Below are 13,542 nucleotides of genomic sequence, written 5' to 3'. Positions count from 1 at the left end.
TTTAATTTTTATCCTCAGAATCCTCCAGGTGCAAGAACCCTTGTACAATCATCTAATCCACAACTTCACCTTTAAGCCAAAACTGCATCTGCCAGGAAGGAATTTTCATCCCAGAGTAAAAGGATTTGCAAGCAAGGATTCATAACAGAAGTGCCATTTTAGCCTTATTGATGGGATTGAAAAGTGATAATTTAATTTAATTACACAATAATTTAATATCTCCTGTGTTTCCCTGCAAGCACTTCGAGGACAGTGTTTGGAGTGGCAGCTAGGACTTTGACAGAGCAGTTATATTATGGAAGGGGAGGTCGTACCACAATTACTACCCTGTTTCCCCGAAAATAAGACCGTGTCTTATATTAATTTTTGCTCCCAAAGATGCGCTAGGTCTTCTTTTCAGGGGATGTCTTATTTTTTCCATGAAGAAGAATACGGTACACATTTATTGTTAAATGAAAATAAAGGAAATTTATTACCTGTATACAGTACGGTAGTACGGTAGTTGTCAACACAAACCAGACAAACTATGAATCCTACAGTATCAAGAATTTACTCATTTATTCAATAACAATCATGTCATCATCTTCTGGAACATCATCATAACAATCCAATTCCTGATTTCCTGGTGAATTTCTTGTGACTCCATTTCTTTCAGAATCAGTGGACCAAATCTCTCATGTTTAACCTAGGGGGGGCCTTATTTTCAGGGGATGCCTTATATTTCACTCAGAAGGAAACCTGTAAGTAGGTCTTATTTTCGGAGGATGTCTTATTTTCGGGGAAACACGGTAGCTAAGGTGTTTTTTGTTTTTTTTTTTTAATAATTGAAATCTCTGAAACATTCACTAAAATTTTTAAATATAAAATAACAGCATTCTTTCTCAAGGTCATTTCATTTGCATTTTTATAAACAGAGTTGGCTTCCAGAGAATAGTTGAGTATTTATTTGCTCAACGGGGGACTGAAGCTTTCTTCTCTAAAATAGGAAAAAGAGACAGCCACTTCCCCATTCCTTCGTTTTATCACGTCCCAAAACTAGGCCCTAGAAACTGCCTGGAAATCTGTTGTTTTGGCTTCTTCAGTAATTCAGGGAGTAAAAGACAGATAGGACTTATGCCAGATTTCACTTTGTAGTGAATTATTTAAAATTGTTTAAAAGGATAAATATGCTGGAAATTAAATGTGACAGACTGTTAAAAATCGCCCAAGGCAATTTTTAGAACTCTTCAGATTTTTATCTATTACCTTGGGTAAGGAAAATGGTGAAGCTGATGACAAAAAGAGGGAAGTCAGAAGGAAATTTAACTTGTTAGGAGGAGGCTGAGTTTAGTTCCCGCGTGGTGAGTTTGTGGTATTACCCAGGACAGTGGGCTCAGGAATGTTCCACTCACACATACTCTCTCAGCTAGTAGGGTGTTACCAGTTGATGGCTCCTAGCTGAGTCCCGCTCCAGGAACTTCCCTTAGTTAAAGGAATTGTCCTGCCCAAAGTTACATTTCTTTCCACAGGGGTAGCCCATAGCCAATGACTGGCTGATAGAGGGTACCTGGTCCCAGCTCCCTTGCCTCAATTTAGGGATACCTGTGACAGGCCACTCACATTCAGACTCCGGGTGGGATTGCCTGAGGCTTTGCAAGCGCATCACAGTACAACTTCTTCTGCCTAGTCCTGCTCGTGAGATTCTCCCTCCCTCCCAACTGGTGGGTGGAGTTATGACACTATTGGCATCTGTCACAGAGACATCCCCAAGACATTGAACCACCAATCAGCACGTGCCAAAGTACCCTGGAGCCCACCCCTTCCTGTTCCGCCCTGGGTCCAATCCTCCCCTGTTCTTCCCTTTAAAAAGACCCCCAGACTAGCCACCTGCTGCTTCTTGCCATGTCCATCTGGGGGCAGCCCGGCTGGGTCCTTTCTCCCCTTCCCACTCCTTCAATTCTGATTTCTCTACCTCCATAATGAGTCCTGCTCATTACTGGGGAATAAACTTTATTTTAACATGTCTTGGTGGTCAGTTTTCTACGCCTCACACCTTACACTGCTTTCCTTACCCACTTACAACTGTTGTTTTCCAAAGCACACCCTGATAAAAATGCTTGTATACATATCTTCATTTCTGTCTGTGTCCTGAGGAATCAAACCAAAGATACCTAGGAACTAAACAAAAATGCTAATATGATGGGGGTGAAGAAGAGGAGGGAGAGGTAAAAGGAGTCCACTATAAGACAATCTTAAATTTCTTTTAGGTTATAAGCTTTTAATTCATAGCATCCCTTAAGGCTGATTTGATGTATTAACGTAAATAACACCGGTACAACTCAAGTAGTCAACTATTTACTGGCCACCCATAAAATAGCTAGTTTCTGACAGAAATCCCCATTAGTGGTGCAATTGGTTTATATAATAGAAGAGCGTGTTGGCACTATTCAGATAATTTGCAGTTTTGACAATAACAAGCTTTTTTTTTTAAACTGCATAGATAAGAAGATCATGTGATTTCAAGGGCTCCAAAGTGAGTTAATGACCCAGTGTGTACCTTGTCTGATAGAGTCCCATAAGCAACTAGAGTCATATATAATTAGCTCCTCATGAAATCTATTTAAAATGTACTTTTTTGTTTTGTTTTGTTTTGTTTTTTAATCACCTCCCGGGACAAAGTTACGGGTCAGAGTCCTCTGTGTAATGATTATATTCGGTGTGATCAAACACGCAGCTCCGTTTTATAGATAATGTGTGAGAACCATGTAGGAGTCAAGGGAAGGCAAGAGCCTGGATGTAGTATCTCTCATCTCCTCACTTCTTCCTCATTAACACTTGTCCTAGGGCAGTAAGAGCTGCCCTCGTGTTCTCCTGTTACCTCTGGCAGCCAAAGCCCCGTGCAGCTGGCCCGGCAGGACCAGAGAGACCACAGCGTTGATGCCCAAAGCATGCAGCCTCCAGAATGGCTTCCGTGAACCATTTCATTTCTGTAAGCCCAGCTGCTCCGGGTTTGCTAGCTTCCCGCAGGTGTCCTGTTTGAGTATGGGAGCCCGAAAAATAGCTAATGATATCGATTTTTAAGAATAACGAAGAAGCACACAGTTCCTAGACCTCCGTTATTTTCACCCTGGGATCTCCAACACTCATGGTGTTCCCTGTGCGATGCAGTACCTCTCCACCATCCCAGAGCACGTGTGCTAGAATGTTGCAGAGAAATACAGGCACAAAAGATGAATTTTAACAATTTCTCTGTGTATGTGTGCGCGTGTGCAATTTGATATGAAAATAGTGATTTAACATTTTAATGTGGCATAGTTGACAATGCAGGTTTGTGCAATGAAAAGATAATTGCTATAACGTTTTTGAAATATTTCATTATGACATTTTTAAATAATAAAAACAATAAAATGCTTTTGCATTTTACACTCACAGCCTAAACTTTAATAATTATTCTTATTCAAATGACAGGATGTAGAACACTTGAATGTTGGATATCTACCCATGAATGATTTAGGGGAACTATGAAATTATATTAAATTTGAAGAATACACTTTAGTGTAGGGGAAAAACCTTAATGACTTCACAAGAGAAATATTTATTGGAATATCGTGTTACCTTTGTTTGCAGCATAATGGTCTCGGAGGGACCAAGTGAGATTGTTTTGATGGTAAATTTATTACAGAGTTTTTAGGGGCCTGGGCCTGAGGGATCTTGTTGAAAAGGGTTTTGTGATCCCAGCAGCTATAAGAAACTTTGGCCTCTCCCAGAGAGAGCCTCCACAGAGTGAATCAGTGTCCTTGGAGGACCAAAACAGATGCTGCCCAGGGGGGGAACAAATGTTTCAAGTTGGTGTCAGCTCGCAGAGGAAGGGAGCAAACAGCCCATATTTCACTTCTGTCAAAATGCAGTGTTTCCTTTCCTATGGCAACTCCAAAGCATTTTTTGTTTTTTTCTCATTAAAAGCTCAGGCTCAAATATTGAATTACTTGAGCTGGAATTCTGGCTCTATTTGTATTTGCTGGCCATTTGATCTTAATAAGTTACTTGACCCTCACCCTTACCCCCCCCCCCCGCCCTCGCCCCCCGCCCCCCGCCACCCCAGGTCTATTTCTTCATCTGCAAAATGGGAACAAGAATAGGATTCCCCTCACAGAGCAGTTAGGAGGACTAAATGAAATAGGTCATCAATAAGTGGCACTCAGGTACGTAGACAGTGCCTTGGCACATAATTAAGCTTTCCAACAATAGTAGCCATTATTAGTAGCCATTATGGCAAAGAGCTCTTTTTAAAAGCCCTGTTTTGTCTGTAATGTGTATGGGAGGGATACAGGATGGCATGACTTGTGAAAGTGAGTCTGCACTTTAATGCCTCAAACTCCATCTTCACTCCAGGGACCTGCAGTCCCAGCAAGAGGGCCAGCACGAGGCCAGAGGTGGATAATGTATCTCTTAGCCATAGCACACTCTGAGGCAGCCTCTCACAGAGTCCGCTGGATAGCAGAGGGCCTTCCACACTCTCTTCTCCCACACACACATCTCTAACGCAGGCCCCGGCCAGAGATTCTGGATGGGCCATAGAGCACGATGACAGTACAACCATTTGCCAAAAAAGAAAATCCCACTCTGCCACCATCACTTGCAAGAATTGGCTCCTCTCCTCTGCAGCTCTCTTCCCCCTCATCACTCCCCTCTGGAAGCTCAGCTTCACCCCAGACCTGGCACCAATCTTGTCCACACTCAGAGGGATCTGAAGAATAAGAATAACTTGGATGACTCCACATTAGGAGCATCCTGTGGCTTCTTTGCTTTGATGAGTTGTGCTAGTTCTAGTAGTACAATAACTAAAATTTAAAATACACCCACTAATTTATCTCCCTTTTCCACAGCTGAGTCTGGAGAGGACCATTACAGGGAGCTAGGGTTTTATCAATAGCTTTCTTAAGATATACCAAATGACCAGAGAATCCCCTGAAACTCCTCTGGGCTATCTCATGTTAGGATAGCTCAGCGTGTTTAGCATGGGTACACAGGATTCTAACCATGTACTCAGGAACAGTGAAGATGACTAAGGCCTTGAAAGAGCAGTGAAAAATACTCAAGGTGCCGAAACCGGTTTGGCTCAGTGGTAGAGCGTCAGTCTGTGGATTGAAAGGTCCCAGGTTTGATTCCGGTCAAGGGCATGTACGTTGGCTGCGGGCACATCCCCGGTAGGGAATGTGCAGGAGGCGGCTGGTCTATGTTTCTCTCATCAACGTTTCTGGCTCTCTATCTCTCTACCTTCCTCTCTGTAAAAAAAAAAAAAAAAAAAAAAAAAAAAAAAAAAAAAATCAATAAAATATATTAAAAAAAAGAAAAAAGAAAAGAAAAATACTCAAGGTGCCCTTAAGACTGCGCCATAAGCCTCTGAGTAGGAAGGGGGAACTTGGCTTACTGTATGAAAATGAGCCTCTAGAGCAGTGGTTCTCAACCTTTCTAATGCCGTGACCCTTTCATACGGTTCCTCATGTAAATATCTGTGTTTTCCAATGGTCTTATGCTCTACAGCAGCGACCCAGAGGTTGAGAACTGCTAGCAGGGTCGCCTGAGACCATTGGAAAACACTAATATTTACATTACAATCCATTAAAAGTAGCAAAATTACAGTTATGAAGTAGCAACAAAAATAATTGACATTTGGGGTGGGTAACTGGGATGCAGCTTGTGACAACTAGGCAACTAGGATGCAGCTTGTGACAGAGGCTCTGGACTGGAACTCTGAATCTGGGACATAGGACACTCCATTTTGGTGGCAGCAGCAGCAAGTCTGCAGAGCCCGTGGGGGCAGAGGTGCCCAGAGTGGCTTCAGCATCCGGTGCCAGTATTAACAAGGTCCTTACTATGAAGTTCCTAAGTGGGGTTTGGGCTGCTCTTGGTGTCGCTCTACTTTTAGAGTCCAGTTTTCTAGCTTTTCCAATGATGCTGTGATCTACCAAATGTCCTTTTGAAACATTTATTTTTCTGCAGGAATGAGCCAGTCACTTCCTGTTGCACACACCCAAGAATCCCTGACAATTGATACACTGGGAAACCTACTTGCAGTGTTTTACAGGCAAAAGCATAATATCCCCCCAAAACAAATGACTCTAACAAATTCAATAAGGAAAGATGCCTATTCCAAAAGAAAACAGGGGCACACGGTATGAACAATTTGCCAAAGAAGGAATATAAATGGTCAATAAACATAGGAAAAAACGTTGCTCTCATATTTTCAAGATGCAAATTTTTCAAATACTATTGAGAACTCATTCTTCCCATACCATACTGACAAAGATTAAGAGTGCTATACTCAGCCTGGTGAAATTGTGGAGAACAAAATGACATAAACTTTCTTAGGGGGGAATCTGATATTGTATACCAATATTTAGAGTGTTCCACTTGGCCTAGCAATTTGACTCATAGGAATTTATCCTGATAAAAGGCCATGACCCGTGAAGCTCAGTTCCCAGATGGTGTCCTGGAATATACAGTCACGTAATTCAAAGTAAATTCACAGTTCAAAGTAATTTCTGAATAAGTCGCACCTGTTATTTGTTGTGTCAGACACCATGGAGAAGATGGGCTCACAAAATTATATATCAAATCCCTTCTCATCCTCTCCCCTAATACATTGCCCCTGTATTTTGAAACTGAGATCCTCAAAGACTCTGCCCTAAAGTGCTCCTCCCACCCCATCCCCAGACAACTATTCCCTCTTCTTTTGAAACAAGAAGACCAAGAATGTGCCTTTTCTAAGGGCAGAGGACTAGGGAAGACTGAAAACTATTGCAGGGGTGGTGGTGGTGGTGACAAAGAAAGGGTCACCTTCAGACCAGCTAGTGAGGCTCAGTGTTTGAGTGTCGACCTATTAACTGGAAGGCCATGGTTCAATTCACGGTTGGGCATGCAGGAGGCAGCTGATCAATGATTCTCTCACATCATTGATGTTTCTCTCTCTCTCTCTCCCTCTCCCTTTCTCTCTGAAATCAATATAAATAAATATATATTTTTAAAAAGAACGGGAACATTTACAAATTAATAACCCTTGTTTACACTGACAAATTAATAATGCTTATTTTAATGCTGCTGAAAAATAAGTAAATAAGTATTCTAAGAGATACAACTTAGCCTCTACCAACTCCTTCACTCCACTCTAGCCACCTGGAGTCCTTGCTGTTCTTTAGGCTTTTGCATTTTCTATTGTTCTAGCCACACTACAACTCAAGGTAAATTAAAAGGGCTTGAATCCTCAAATCCATTCATGGTTTTTCTCAGATGCAAGATCTTCCCTCATCATACTATCAATATTTAAAATTGCAACACCCAGTTCCTTAACACTTTCTATACTTCTTCCTGGCTTTATTTTTCTCCTTGGCACTTGTTATCAGCTAACATTCTCTACATTTTATTTATTCATTCATTGTCCATTTTTCTCATCCTCCATTAGGATGTAAATTCCATGGGAGAGTGATTTTGGCCTGTTTTGTTCACTGCTTTAGCCCCAGTACCTAGAAAAGAAACCGACACAGAGTAGATGCTTAAGCAAATACTTGTTAATACAAAAATAACCTTATTAATGTTTATAGTAAAGACAAATAAAACACTCAAGTGTTCTGTAAATTGTAGATTCGTTAAATATATTACACTATATTTACACAATGGATTGCTTAGCACACTGTGGTAGCAGGATAATATTTTATACTGAAAATTAAAGATAGTCTGCTAATAAGATATCTAGTGCTAACTCCTCCATCCTTACATGTAACCTAATATGGAAAAAGGATTTACAGGTATGATTACGTTAAGGCGTTTGAGATGAAGAGATCCCTAGGATTACTGGTGGGCACGAAGTACTATCACACAAAGTACGTTTATGAGAGAGAGGCAGATGGGGAATTAATGTACACACAAAGGAGAAAGTAATGTGGAGATTAAGCAGAAAAAGATTTGAAGATTGGAGTGACGAGGCCACAAGCCAAGGAATGCCAACAGCCACTGGAAATTGCCCTGATTTTCATCCAGAAAAACTCCTTTTGGACTTCTGCCCTCCAGAATTGTCAGAGAATAGATGTATGCTGCTTTGAGTTACCAAGTTTGAAGTAACTGGTTACAGTAGCCACAGAAAACTAATACACATTCCTAATTTTTAAATTATTATTTTGGATTATCCTTTGGACCACTTCTTACACTTTTTTTTTTCTTTCCAACCTGGCTAACCTCAGGAATGAAATAATGCCTCAGTTCCTGCCTTTTCCCCAGCTGCCGGTAAGGTGTTCGGTCCTTCTGAAGAAGATAAGGCCAAGTTGGGGTGAGGCCCTCACTTCATCCCTGGACTAGCACCATTTAAAAATAAAAGGCTCTATTCCTTTAATTTTTTATTAAACCTTTTATTTTGAGGTCATTGTAGCTTCATATGCTACATCTGGTGGTAAGAAGTAATTCAGAGAGCTCCCCCAATACCAGGGAACATTTTGCAAAACAATATGAAATTTGCTATCAAAATGAAATCTTCATTCCAACCAATGCCAAAAAATATCCTGGCTCCCTACTTTGTCTTCTCTGACCCCAGCCAGCAAGAGTATTGGGGCACCTCATTACAGCCTCATGAGGGTGAAAGTCTGGGGTCCCACTTGACTTGCATTGGTATGGATATGGATGGGTCACAGTTTTTCCTTTGATATTTGGCTAGAGTAGAGCCAAATTAGCATCTAACAGTTCTGTCTTTCCTGGCTGTTCCTTCCCTTGTCCTTTGGCCAGAGGAGCAGGCTTTTGTTAGAGCTTTTGTCACCTGTGCCCATTTGTGTTTCTGAGTTCCTGGCTTCCTCAGATCCAACCTGGGATAAATGAGCAAAGAAAAACCCAGGGAACTCACCACCACAATGTTCCTCATATTGTGATGTCCCTGTGAATCCACCTTCTTTTTGCCTTTCAGAGTTTTCTTATCTCTGCTTTATATATAACGTCCAGGGCTTTTAATTGTTCTAAATGGGACGAAGAAGGAAAAGTATGTCTACTGCATCTTCCCAGAAGGGGAAAATTCTCAATATCTTTCAGTGTGAACAAATTGTTTTCTTAGGGGTTTTTCACATACAGGAAGAATGAAGGAATAGAATATTCAGAAAGCTCTGAAAAGTGGATAAAGCTACTTTTCCTTAAGGTTTCCAGTCCTACAGTCTTGCCGACCCTCTCTTCAGACTCAGATGCATGGCTTTCTTGTGTACTATTATACCTACACATGTTTTTAGCTGTTTCTTATAAGCTCAGTTCCACTGTGAAGTCTTTGGCAAAGACCACTTCTTACACTTTTTTTTTCTAACCTGGTTAACCACAGAGGAGGTGTCTAATAATTGGTGACTGAATACATTAAAAAATCTACCACAGAACAAGCAATGTGGGAGTCTTAGAAAGGTGTGCAAGAGAAAAAAATCACCATGTCCTCAGAGGTCTTAAAGTCTAGAACAGATGAATTACCCCTGGCATTCCTTATATGTCCAGTCCACCAACTCGACTTTGTACAACAGAAATGAAAAGTTTATTCACTCTGTGGGACAGGAAACCCAACTCCTAACCATAGCATGCGGTAGAGGACTATTTCATAAGTCGATTGGTGCTTGGAAGTGATGAAGATGAACAGATCCTATCATTTCACTTGCTCACACATTTTTTAAAAAAAGATTTTTTTCTGGAAAAGGCTCAGATACTCTATGATATCTGAAGCAAGCAATTCCTACAAAGTAAGCTCTTACCGTATTGTGAGGCATGTAGACTAACCCATATCTTAGAACCATAGAGTACTTGTGACTGGGACTGACGAAGACCAGTGCAGATGGACTTAAATGCAAGCCTCGTACTTGACATTCTGCAGACTGAATTCTTTCAAGCAGTGGCTGACAGCTTCAACAGGCTGTCAGCGGTAGACAGAGATGGTCATAGGTCTGGGAAAGTGCCATTCCTCCTGAAATAACACAGCAGTGCCTATGGCCTTCGAAGTTTCTTTCTGAATACCAACAACCCATTGGATAATAACCTCTGAGTTTTTAAGGCTGAAATGTTCCATCCACTATAGGCTTTAACATGAATGGACAGAGGGACGAATTATCTTCGCATCTGGAATGCAGATGGTGCCATCACTGGGGCCGTATTATTCTAATTTTGACTCCTCCTTGACTTTTCTATAAATTGTTTAACCTCTTTGTACCTTCTCATTGGCCTATTAGAAAGATTACCTCCTCACCTGAATGTTGGAAATGAGACATATATAACAGTAGAATTTTTTTTTTTTTTAATGTGAGATACATTCACAAGAAAAAGTACTGTCCTTGGGTTTCTAAACTATAAAGTTTAATCTTCAGTCCCCAGTGTCTGAACTCTTGGTTGATTAATTCATATAAAATTTTCACACTTTCAACAGTTTTCTCCTTTTCATTCCCAATCCAAATCTCAAGGACAATATACAGAAATTAATTTTTGAATCAGAATGGGAGAAGCCGTGTTAAATTCCTTCAGAGAATTAATGTGGAGTTCAATGTAATTTGTGGAATCTACAATGCTTTTGCCAGCAGTTGTCCTTGCCATTTTAATTTTTTATGTCTGCTTTTACAGCAACTATTTTCATTTAGATTTTCAAGTATTTCACTATAATGTGTAGTAGAGGGGGGAAAATGGCCAGAGAACAGTGACAGTTTACCTAGGTTGGATGACCATTAAGTGCGTTGCATTTTCACCATTGCTACCTGGAATATGGAGCTTCTCTCTGAATGATATAATGGGCCATTTTGGGGCTAATTCATGGTCCTAGAAAAACCATACACTTAACTGCCCTTAAAAGCAAAATCTTTGTTTTGGCAGACACTCAAGAACACCTTTAAAGTGGTGATGAATCTGAAATAGTTTAGAGACCTTCCACCCTCCACCCTCCACCCTTCACACTCCTGTCTCCACCTATGCCAGATCTGATATTGACAGTCTGTTTGTTATTTTCAAAAATGCCTTCAGATGGTGACTTTGTTTATCATCTCTATGCACCTCCAGGGCACTTTGGGAGAAATTCATAAGTAAAAGGATGAGCATGAAGGAAACCAAAAGGTTTCAGGTTTGACTCCTGGTCGAGGCATATACCAAAGGCAGTGATTGAAGTTTCTCATATTGATGCTTTACTCTCTTTCTCTTGCTCTCTTTCTAAAATAGCAATTAAAAAAACATATCTTCAGGTGAGGATTATTTTTTAAAGTTATTTATGGAATTGAAGCTTATTTAAATGTATCTTGATTCAGAACATTTCCCTCAAGTCGTTCCAGCTACCCTTTCTTACCTTCCAAATTATAACTGCTATTTATTTCACTGTCACTATCTATCAGGCTCTTTATATATATGCCTTTACAATAGTCCTGGAAATTATACAATTCTTATTTGATGGTTGAGAATAGTTGGCATCTGCGCAGTTAAGAAATTTAACCTAGGAAGCAAATTAGCAAAAGACAAAGCCCAGATTCCTATTTAGGCTGCCTGTGCTACCAAACCACTCTAGAGATCCATTCTCCTGCCCCAACTGGTGTCCTATACTCCACAAACACTTTCCCCTCCTCTCTAATTAAAATGTTTTATTCTTTATGTTTTTGTTGTTAGGATAAAAGCAAGACAATTGCCGAGCAACATTAATTTATGCTCAAGTATTAGCCTTAGAAGAATTTGTCAGGTCAAATTAATCATTAATTTGTGGGATACGTGAGAGATAATCTTGGTGGGATGCCTTTCTGTTTTCCCTTTCTTAGCCTAAGTCACCAAAAGTACCCCCACCAACACATGCACAGTCTTGAATAGACACACACACACACACACACACACACACACACACACACACACACACCTGGAGAATAAAAGGTTAACAATTTGAAGTTTGCTTTGTGCGGACCCCAGATTTAGCCAATTGAGCTAAGTGGTTCAGTAAGTATTGACAAACTAAGACCTGAGACCTGGCTTATATATCAGATTCAAGATTCATTTTAATATTAGTCTACTCAAAAAGCAACTGACCTTTCCAATTAGCTAGAGAATATAAGACATTTCATATTCAATACTTCAAGTTTAGCCACTCGAGAGAAATTATTTAAATAGGGAATTGCGAAGGGATCTGGTAGAGGAGGTGCTACACCAATATACAGCGTAGTCTTTTTCTCTCTCAAACTCTCTCTCAATCACCCTCTCTCTCTGCTTGCCAGCCCACAACCGGAAAATTTTAATCGTATCTGTTAAGGCTGTATAATAAAATATCTAATCGTATTCTAGATCTCTTTAAAAAAGAGACTTTTTCTTTTAAACTATACAAGGAATGCATAATTACAGGCAAACAGTGAAAAATTAAAACAATATAGAAATATAGAGAATAAAAATTAAATTTCTTACCACCTTCATTTGTATTTCATTCCCTTCCATCCCCCAAAATGAGTATGCATAGTTTGGTGTATAGCTGTCTGGACTTTTTCTATCATGTACATATAGTTAATTTATAAACAGATATATTAGTATTTTTGTGTGACTGAGTTTATACTAAATATAATCTGAAATTTATTTTGTTTAGGGTACCAGGAATGTATTTGTTCTTATATGTTCTTGGTCAGGTCCTTTAATCTCTCGAGCCTCAGTTTCCTCCTTTTGCTAAAAAAAAGGAGAGCCTCACACTGGTACTGGTTCCTGAGAACCAATTGTGTGTATTTCTTCCCAACAGCTTGTTCAAATGTTGAGTTGGCAGCTTGAAGTTGGCCATAGTATTTACACATGGAAATTGGCAAATAAATCAGGGCTTCCCTAGGCCAGCATGCTAACCCTATCCGCTGATCTCCGAGGGCTAGGCTAACCCTAACCCCGTCCCTTCACTTTTAGCGCTGTACCTCACTATTCAAATTCACATTTGGTTCTTCCTTTATGCTTTGTCTGTTTCCCTCCCCCTCCTGCCCTGGTTTCCCCAGACACTTTCTCCCTAACTTCACCCCTTCCATGTGTCCTGGGGTGGAAGGAGAGCAGAGCTGGAAACAGAAACCAGTAATTTAAGGTCAAGCACACTTTGCTGAATATAATTTACAGCCTACATTAAGAAAAATAAATCTATTAATCCAATAGGAGGGTTTATGGAAAAAGGTTTTTCAGTTCTAACATACATAAATAGGAAAGAAGCAATCAGAGGGAGCATTGGTCCTCACAGGCAGCAGGCTAAATTGGTGTATGCCATTCTGGGTTCCATGTGTCATTCTGCAATATAAGTCGCTTCCAAGTAAGCATCTTGGGTAAGTTCCTCCCCAGATGTTAAGCATTTACCACCAGAAAGCTGCTTAGAATGTAGGTTGTCATGAAGATTCCATTAAATGGTATATACTAGTATACTGTGCCTGGCACATAGTAGGTATTTGGCACATAGTAGGTATATGTTAACTCCTTTTCTTGTGTAAATGAGAAAACTGCAGTCCAGAATGGGGTAGTGATTTGCCCAAGATGGCACAGCTGATTACTGAGAGAGAAGAGACCAGGAGGGCCTCATCAGAGGAGGTAGTTCTG

This window comes from Pipistrellus kuhlii, unplaced genomic scaffold (genome assembly GCF_014108245.1).
Source record: "Pipistrellus kuhlii isolate mPipKuh1 unplaced genomic scaffold, mPipKuh1.p scaffold_m20_p_4, whole genome shotgun sequence".
NCBI classification, from domain to species: Eukaryota; Metazoa; Chordata; class Mammalia; order Chiroptera; family Vespertilionidae; genus Pipistrellus; species Pipistrellus kuhlii.
This window is presented reverse-complemented; position numbering follows the sequence as displayed.